At 42.6% G+C, this 9,463-nt stretch overlaps 1 non-coding gene across 1 annotated transcript; it reads left to right on the top strand.

Annotated features, from left to right (window-relative positions):
• The first annotated feature begins 383 nt into the window (after positions 1–383).
• On the top strand, positions 384–456 carry TRNAK-UUU. The gene has a single exon. It is a non-coding gene; the product is annotated as a tRNA-Lys (tRNA).
• Positions 457–9,463: the final 9,007 nt, after the last annotated feature.

The raw sequence follows: 9,463 nt of genomic DNA, 5'->3' as shown, positions 1-9,463 counted from the left end.
AATGCCGTTTTGTATTCGTCTGTTTCATGTAATCTTATCTGATGGTAACCAGCTCTCAGATCCAGCTTAGTAAAACAAACAACACAAGATAACTCATCCAACAATTCTTCAACTACAGGCATTGGGTATGTTATTAGACGAATCCATCTTATTTCCTTATTTCTCTGTTTTGGTAGCAGGAGAAGTAGTTTGTTCAGCCCGCACTTCAAAGTAGTCTCCCCCGTTGACCTTTTTTTTAGATAGAATCCTCAATGAGTGGAAAGGACTCCCAAACTTCCTCCACAGTACTATACCATACAGAGCCACGTCCTTGTCATATGATAAGAAGAAATGGGGCTAGGCCACCCTCTTTTGTTTTCCGCACCAAGCCTTCTTGTAAAATTGGGTGTATAGCTCAGTTGGTAGAGCATTGGGCTTTTAACCTAATGGTCGCAGGTTCAAGTCCTGCTATACCGAAAACAAAAAAAACAACTCTTGTATTCGTAAGGATGCATAGTAGCCTTCAAAGAGCACTCTCTGGCCTTGGCCTCTTTCTCATCAACATCTCGACTTCGCTCGTTGTTTGAGGTAAGTATAAAGGAGATCAGATCAGTCCCGGGAACCGAAGGATACAGAAATATGGAATTGAGCACAGATTATAGGAAACACGCAAACATAACAGGTTGGATCCCATCTTTAACTGCACAGAGCAGCAGCCTACTATTGATTGATAACCTTACCTTCCTGAGAGTCGAGGAACAGCATATGAGATAGCCGAAAGGGGGGACTCAGGGTAATAGGTTTCCTTTTCTGGTTTAGGCTTCAGATAAATCAGGAATTGAACTGAGCACTCCACAAGTATGGATTGGATTGTTTCATTCTGATACCAACTTTCATGCTGGAAGATAAGGTTGCCATATTGGGAAAGGGGAAAGGAAATAGGATCCCCTCTATTCTCTACAGGAATGAACTTCTCCTCGCCGACCACTGGCACTATACTTAGGTTAGGCGCAATAGGTGACTTAGGTTGAGTTGTCTGGATCAATCCTACAATGAATAGCTCTATTTCCTTTTAATGGAACACACAGTAGATTCAGTTAAATAAGGATAACGAAAAAGATAAGCCTGGTAATAGCTCTCTTTTCTGCATGGCATATTTCCTATTATTTCACAACCTACTTTTTTTCTTAGTTAGATACTATAGCACCTTCCCTTCATAGGGAGATGTTTATATACCATCTAAATCCATCCATTCATTCATTACTTACTTGCTCTTCTTTCCCAGTGATTGGAATAGGGATTTCCATGGATTGTAGGTCCTCGATTGTAATGATGGCGTCAATGAAAAATGAAATAACATGATACTATTTAAACAATGGTTGATAGAGCGAGGTCTAACCTTGATTGGGTAGACCGAGAAGCAAACCCATAAGCAACTGGACTGCAGCCCCAAGAAAACAAGCAGTTCAGAAAAGCAAGACAGGAATACGGTGGCGATGCAGCAACGATACGCATTGCCGCAAGGGGTAGTGAAAAGCCATTAGGGGGAAGAGATAGGTTTCTTATTCTAAGCCAAATTACTATACCATAAGGAGATTACCATTATGATATGACACTTGAGAGGGCACTTTAAAGTGATTGAACCAACTTTCCATGTTAGTTTAAGCAACAATATCGCTATGACCAAAGTAGGGAAAACGGCAACTCCATTTTCCAAAACTTCCTTTCTCACAAGACTGTGAAACCACATAATTTGACATTCCCCTTGGGCAATAGGGAAAAATAGGCCCCGGATTCCGATAAATTATGTCTCACCTAGTGGAAAAGTACACAATTGACTAAGAAGATTGGAAGGTGGTACGAAAATACTCATCGGGTCGTTCGTTCTAGCAGTCATGATATAGCTTCTAGCTTTGACCGCTCTTAAGGTGCCCGCACTCTTGGCTTGAATCGTCGACTTGTGTTTCAATTTAACCGAAAAGAGGAATCCTATCATTTCACTACTCGACAGAGGCTCCTCATTCATCCATCGGATAGGACGCCCCATCTATGGAACACGATATTTACTATTTTTACATCTATAACTACATTCTCACATTTCTTTTTTTGATCTCATGACTTTTTATGCGATCGGAAAACGAATGAGATCAGAAAGATAGGGGGACGACTTGACCATAAGGTCGGATGTTTCTGTGAGCATTAAGCAGTGGTTCTCCACTTTTTGGGGGAGAGCTGGTGGCCCTTTTGGCGTGTTAATTCTTTCGACGAGGCAGCCTTCTTCGTTCGGTAGATCAGGTCGAGGTGGTTTTCGTTTACCAGCGCGTAGGTGGTCTAAGTTCCTATGACTGAGTCTTTCTGGCCCCATGTGAACATATGTTCTTAATGTATTAAAGAGGGCCTCTCTAAACGTTGAAAAGTGGTAGGTGTCCACTAACGGCTATTCCTGGCTCGGCTTCAATGACGCAATTCTGGGAGGAGTCGGTAGTTGGGCACTGGATCCCTTTGGACCTGGAAAACTCGTGACACTGGGTCAGTGTTTGGTGAACAAACAGGTCGCTCCTTTAGTTGAAGTATCGGGCCCCTTTTTCGTTCCTAGGTTACACTTTCAGAATACCCCAGACGGGGATTTCGCTCTATTCCCCCAATCTTCACTTTACGCCACGCCGACTCTCTGTCGTGGAATTAGACCAAGGGTCAAAGACCCATACCATAGGACCCCGTCTCCCATATCTTATCTTTCGTGCTTAGGATATCGAGACACAGCCTTAGGGCTATGGGGAAAGTGCATCGATTTCCCTAGAATTACAACTACATAGAGGGTCTCTACAAGTCTATAAATAAGTTCCAAAAAATTGATCGGTAGTAGTCCGGTCGCACCCGAACAATAGTATTCCAGAGGGAAATGCACCTAAGATCAAATATTTTGAGCCGGCTTCCGAGGAAAATTCAGACTTTCTTTTTGATGTTGCGGTCACATAAAAACATAAACTTTGAAGCTCAATAGCTAAATACATGGCAATTAAATTATGAGCCGGGATCATTAAGAGCATACTGCGAGTAGGAAGTGGAATTAATACAATGAATTCAGAAGCATCAAACCTTTATTTTTTTTAAATCGAAACACATCGAAATTGTACCAGTCGTACTTAATAATAGAAGGACTAAGCAGAAATATGTAAAATTGTCCCTCCTAAAAAAATTATTCCAGAATAAATGGGCAATAGTTAGGAGAGGTGCGCCAGCGGCGAGCAGAAGCAAGGTTATTAGATACCGAAGGAAAGCCCAGCCAGAGCCACACGTGCAAGTTTCCCTGCATGTGGCTCGTCCATGATAACTTCTTCGGATTTGCGTGAACTAGTGGACCGATCACTAAGTGGTTAGTACCTCCGACATGAGCGAACCTTTTCAGAACTGGTTAGGAATGGGCACCACTATCCCAGCCCGGATTCAGCCAGGTTGTATTGATCATGTCCCCTTCCCAACAGTTGTGTCTTGTCTTGGAGTATCTTTCTTTGGCTTTACTATCAAGCCAGACGCTGCGCCCTTTCGCATTATCATCTACCGCCCTTTCTTTCCTCCCGTCCCTTCACACATGAAGATCGTCGTATGTATGTTCGACTTCGGTTGCCAGTGCAATAGAATTGGCGGGAGTATATTATGGCAGGATCAGTCACCTGGGCAAACCAAAACCCTCCTCCAAGAAGAATTGTGCTATCCCCCCCCCCCCCGATATTCCTATTGTGCAAAAGAGCTGACTGGTGATCCCTAGGTTGTAGCACGTCCGGTCATTAACTCCTCGCTAACTGTCACCGCTTCTAGGACCGACCGATGCCTCACCTGCATGCACAGGTACCTACGTAGTGTAGTGTTGATCGCACATTCATAATACCGCTCGGACTCATGTGCCTTCCTGAAACAGGGGAGTGCCCTTGCTCCTGCTTCGTACGATTAGCCTACCTTGCAGTGGCAAAAGGATTAGGACGTCCCCCCATGCTAAGATTCCCTGCGGTCCGGCCGCATTAGGTTGGGGAGCTGGGTGATAATAGCTCCTCCGCATCCCAAGCGCGCTGGCCTCCTAGGTGCGCAACACTAAGTAATCCAAGCCAACCCACATTACTAACAAATGGTAGATAATCATCTTTGTTAGAGGTACTAAATACAACTCCATGAATGAGCAAAATGAAGGTTGCGTTAATGATAAATATCTCTGGGGAAACCGCTAAAAAAAGATTGAACATGTGGTTCCGAGTTTCGATAACTTCTTCTACTTGAAGTTTCGTTATTACTGAGTTGCTGCTCTTTTTTTCTCGAATTCCCTTCTCCGATCCTCCGACTCCTCCTCCTTATCCTACTCACTCGAAGTTTCGTTGGTCACTTATTGTTTTTTAGCCTCTTTGACAAAGTTAGTAAGAAGAAAAACCTCGACCTTCAGTACACTTCACACCCACACAATCTCTATTTGAAACTAACACTCCATTTCGAGACAGCGAGCGATCGCTCAGCAATGATACCAAGCCGGACGAAGTACCTATCCCCAGGGACCACACTTTTTACCATGTTTCCTTTTATTTTTCTTTCTATTCAAAATTCAGATGATTTCGTTTGTGTTCATGTTGGCGATTTCAGATGTGAATGAGGCCGGTCGTGTCGCCTTCCTACGGGTTCCCCAGAGACACATCAACCATGCCCCTTCCTTTTCTCCGATCATAAATAACCTGATCTCTTTCTTTCTAATTCATACCATTCTTTATAATTCAAAAAAGAAAGGGGGGGGGGGTAAGGCAAGCTCGCAACTTACAAAGGGCACTCGCTGCTCGCAGGCCTGCTCTTTCTATTATGATTTCTATGTCTATGAAAGCTCCTTTGACTCTAGCCCCATAAGCTATTCTTTCACCTTCACCAGCTCTTGGTATTTTTCAGGACAAAGATATCGCAATAGTGGAATAAGGAAGTGCAAGATGGCGATCGAAGCAAAGGAAAGATTAAGCCGAAGAGGATACCTGGGGCCATCTAAGACGGTTGTAGTGAATAGCTTACACAACTGATTAGGCTCATCAACCTATGGAACCTCACACTATGTTGCTATGATTCTTTTATCACGAAAGCATCTCCTTTCAGATTCAGATAGTTCAGTTCAATCATCATCTGACACCTTTCGGTGCCATTCCTTTTGAAACTGGCGTTTCTTTTGTAAAAGGATTAGATGCCCCTGCGAAAAACCGAGTCAAGAAAGAGGTAAGGGCCAGGTCAGAGGCGGAACAGACATTCAAAGCAACCGAACCATAGATCCAGCTTTGCAGGACAAGCATAACGAAAGTAAGCATTTGGCTAGACATTCAATTTAAATAAACCCTATATCTGGAAATCCATCATCCCTGTTTGAATGGTCTAAGCATCATATCTTTTTCTTTTCACTTCCGCTGCATCGTCCGGACATCAGAAATAGCTGCATTAGCAGCATCTCACTACAACTCCCTTGGCAAACCTAGCACCAACAGGAACAACTCAGTTCAAGCTAGCAACAACTAACAATTTCTACGTCCTCGAACAAGAGCTTGCTTTTAGTTCACGTTAGCTACATTCGTTTTAATAGAAAGATGGGAAAGGCTAGGTTAGTAGAAGATTATGCTTGTGCCACAAACTTATTGCTTCGGAGAAGTATTTCTTCAATGAATCTTACTCAATACAGTATTCATAAGGGACCTGTATCTAAATATTCTGTTCTAACATTCCTATTTTGGTTGGAAGTTTCTCAAATGAAAGAGCACAACCCTTTCCATCACTTCTCTACATACTGGCATTTGGAGCTAGGAGCAGAGAAGAGAAGTCAATCACAAGAATCGTAAAAGCCTGGAGCTCAAACATTGTGTTCTACACTTTACTTTACTTTTGTATCGCTGAAACAGGAGTGAAAAGAAATCAGCTCATCCACCTCTAACTAAACATGGCAAAACTAGCTCTTCTTTGGTTTCCTTGGGACAAAGTTGGGGCAAAACCTGCTCTTTTCCAGCAAAAAGTCTATCGTACTAGGTGGCGCGACACGCGACATAGGTAGTAAAGTAGTGATTTTGGGCCCAATTCATACTTCTTTTTTGATTGGAATTCTTATCCTAGCTCGGCCTACTCGTGAGATGTTAGCCTTCAGCCTGATTACATAAAGCATAGCACTTCTGATCGATTTGAATATTCCATTGCCTATTTCCTTGAGCGCTTTCACCATTAACCCATGGGTGCCAAGACCATCCCCCCGGCTCTTTCTTCTTCTACCTCATATAATAGAACACAAGGATCGAACCTACTTTGCTTTAAGTCTATTTACCTTTTAACGCCGTCTACGGAGAGACAAGATGAGAGAGGAGAGAGCAAGCTGAACGACAACAGCTGACGAAGTCCAATCAAGCTGAGGCCTGGAAAGAGTTAAGAAAAAACACCTTCTACCTGCATTCATTGGTGCTCAACGATAGATTCCACATCAAGATAGGCAAAGAGGGATACATCTCATTTATTACCTCAAAGAAAACAAGAAACATGTCTTTTCTAATCACGGAACATGAGAATAGAATGCACGTGACAAGGATTTAGGGAAAGGTACACGCTGCTTTTTCGGAGTCTATAGGGGAAAGGTACACGATGATTTTTTGGAGTCTATAGGGGAAGATTCCACCAGCCCCAATTGCTTTGGGTGAGAGATCAAACCTCCACTTGTTTTTGGTTTCTGCTTTCTCCCTAGGGAAAGAAGATATGATAATTTTTGAAGAATGCAATCCCCGCATTCCGGCATTGCTCTGCGAATCAACATTTGAAGATCTACGGGTCACCATAGTCTTCTAATCCACTAATAAGATTCCGCGCTCGAGATGATGTGATCTGGACGAAAAGATAGATACATCCAAGCTGCCCAAGGATATGGTCTGGGTAACAATCTGCTAGGATAAGGATATACTTGCTTCAATATATGAAGTTCATTCTCTTCCTCTGTGCATCTCCCTTATGGGTAAATCCCCATAATAAAGAGACAATTCTTGTGTAGTTTGTGATTTGATGTTACTTTTTAGATTTTCTCTGCGAGAAAGATTTCTTTTAATGGATCTCCTCTTGTTCCTCAATCTTGGGAGAATACGGCTTTGGATTAGAGAAAGTTCTCTGTTCCGAACATTTCCTAGAAGTATATGACACGTTTTAAATCTTAATGCTGGCATGGCATATTTCGTTGAATCAGTCTTTTTTGTCACATCGCGTATAAAGGGAATCAAACCCAACTCTTCCACGAACCACCCACGAATGGCCCTCCCTTAATTCAATGAACTATGAGAATTCTTTTTTTCGTTTTTTTCTGTTCACTTCTCATAAGTCCTTTATATACTAGCAGAAACTCAATACTTGATCAACTGCGTCACAGTGCTCAGGTAAAGTGGCAGTGGTTGAAAGCGAGATGGAAACGTCAGTGTTTTCTGTGTGTTACGGTAATAGTGGTGAAAGAAAATCCAATTCAAATATCTCAACGTAAAAGGAAAATCGTTTCACTTTGAAAGGAAAGCTAGCTATATGAGATCGAAATCACTCTATCTACGATATTCATTGCGCCATGATTGAAGGACAATGAGGGGCATGTTATATTCCCTTTCTTCTGATCGATTGAGGAATCGCTGATAATGACACCACGTTTGTAGCATCTACTACTATTGCAAGGCCCGAAGCACGCGGGAGATTGTTCGTTTTTTCTGGATCGGATTACCAAAAGCAAGCAAGCGTGTGATGTGGCAGGGAAGCCTAAAAGAAGCCTTTGGGAGGCAGTGTGGTGACGCCTATTTGGCGCTGGGAATTAACTAATCTAATGATATATTGGTAACTGCCGGTGGGTCCGCACACCACTCCTTATGTTCATCTAAAAAGCCTTCCGGGTCGAATTTATTAATAAATAATCAAATATTAGAATGCCAATGTGTTAGAATGTCAACGGGAACTTTCACAAAGCCAAGTCACAAATACAACGAAGAAGTGCTACTGCCAACAGACGCAACCACGAATCCCGATTCAGAAGATTCTGAGAAAGGCGAGTTAGTTATCACATGAGAGCCATAAGAGCTCTCCAAGAGAGTGATCGCCCGGTGTGATTAATCAAATTTATAGTCGCATTCAAGGCTCCACACGAGTGGTAAATTCCAAATAATATTTTGATATCTCGAAGAGAACCCCAATAGAACCATTTAGATACTTCGGTGAGAACCAATAGAACCATAATGGTGAGCGGCTATGCGTCGACGCCAGCTCAATTTCTAGTTCTAGTCTACTGGCCCTAATTCACAGTCGCATTTATCACACTTTTACAAGACGAAAGCAATAGTGGTTAAAACACGCTAGACTAGCTGATGCTATAGAGTTGCTCCATCCAGAGTCACCCAAAAGGACCTTATATGTTGAATAATCGGTTTTATCCTCAAATTATTTCTAGCCCGTCCGTGCCAAACTAGTATTCTTTCAAAGATGTGGATCCAAGAAAAGTGTAGATCCAATTAACAATTAACCGCAAATAAGGGTTTTAGGAGAGTCATGATCTCCCTATAGGCACACCGGTGGAAGAAACTCCTAAAGCAGGGAAGCACGATCTTGTTGCTTATTTTGTTCTTGTGGATCCATGCCTGTGGTTAGCGAGGCTACAGAACACAATAAAATAACATTGATAACCAGAGAGATCCGCGGTCCTATTACCAGTTTTGGCAAGTTAGTAGTTCTGGTCATAACATTATGTTAGCCATTTTAGGCCTATCAAATTCAATGAACATGTTTTGCATGGAGTCCATAAAGACAGTGATATGATTGCCGCATAATAATAATGAGTCAGTACCAAAGAGTACGAGGATAGCCCAAGCCTTCCACAAGTTCCTCGCTAAACAGTGTCTCATCTACGCTTCATTTTATATGTTTTTATAAATAAAAAGGCCATGATAGACCATGTGATGTTAGCTCCTCAAATCATTGGCCAGAGAGGGAAATGGATACAGCAAGTCTCCTCTCATCTACCAGAACGTGTTTGGATTTATCTTCGCTCGCACGCATGGCTAGACAACCGAAAAACAGCCTAGCAAACATGACTTCCCTTGGGCAATGCAAGGACAAGTAGCTCTGATTACGAAACACAACACAAGTTGGCATAAACCAAGTCAATATGATAACTCGATCATCCAGGGCTTGCCTGTGTCAGCTTCTTTCTTTGGATCAATGAAGACTTCGGCACCCTTGATCTGATCGATATGAATGAAAGATACATCTGTCTTTTCTTCTCCTTCGAAGGTTAGGTATCCGCTCGTTAGCTCAGCGCCGCATAAATACTGACTTTAAAAGGGGCGACTCCCGCCTATGCTAAAGGTGTTTCAAGCTTGTAAAGACTCGCAGTCGGAAGATTGACCTGGTTTTCTTTCAGCTGAAACTCTACCCAATGGTTCAGATACCAGGTCCTAGTTCCCTAAGTGGTTACCCGCTTGTG

This window comes from Triticum dicoccoides, chromosome 3B (assembly GCF_002162155.2).
Source record: "Triticum dicoccoides isolate Atlit2015 ecotype Zavitan chromosome 3B, WEW_v2.0, whole genome shotgun sequence".
Taxonomy (NCBI): Eukaryota; Viridiplantae; Streptophyta; class Magnoliopsida; order Poales; family Poaceae; genus Triticum; species Triticum dicoccoides.
The sequence above is the reverse complement of the archived record's forward strand: the minus strand, read 5'-3'. Positions and strand labels throughout refer to the sequence as shown.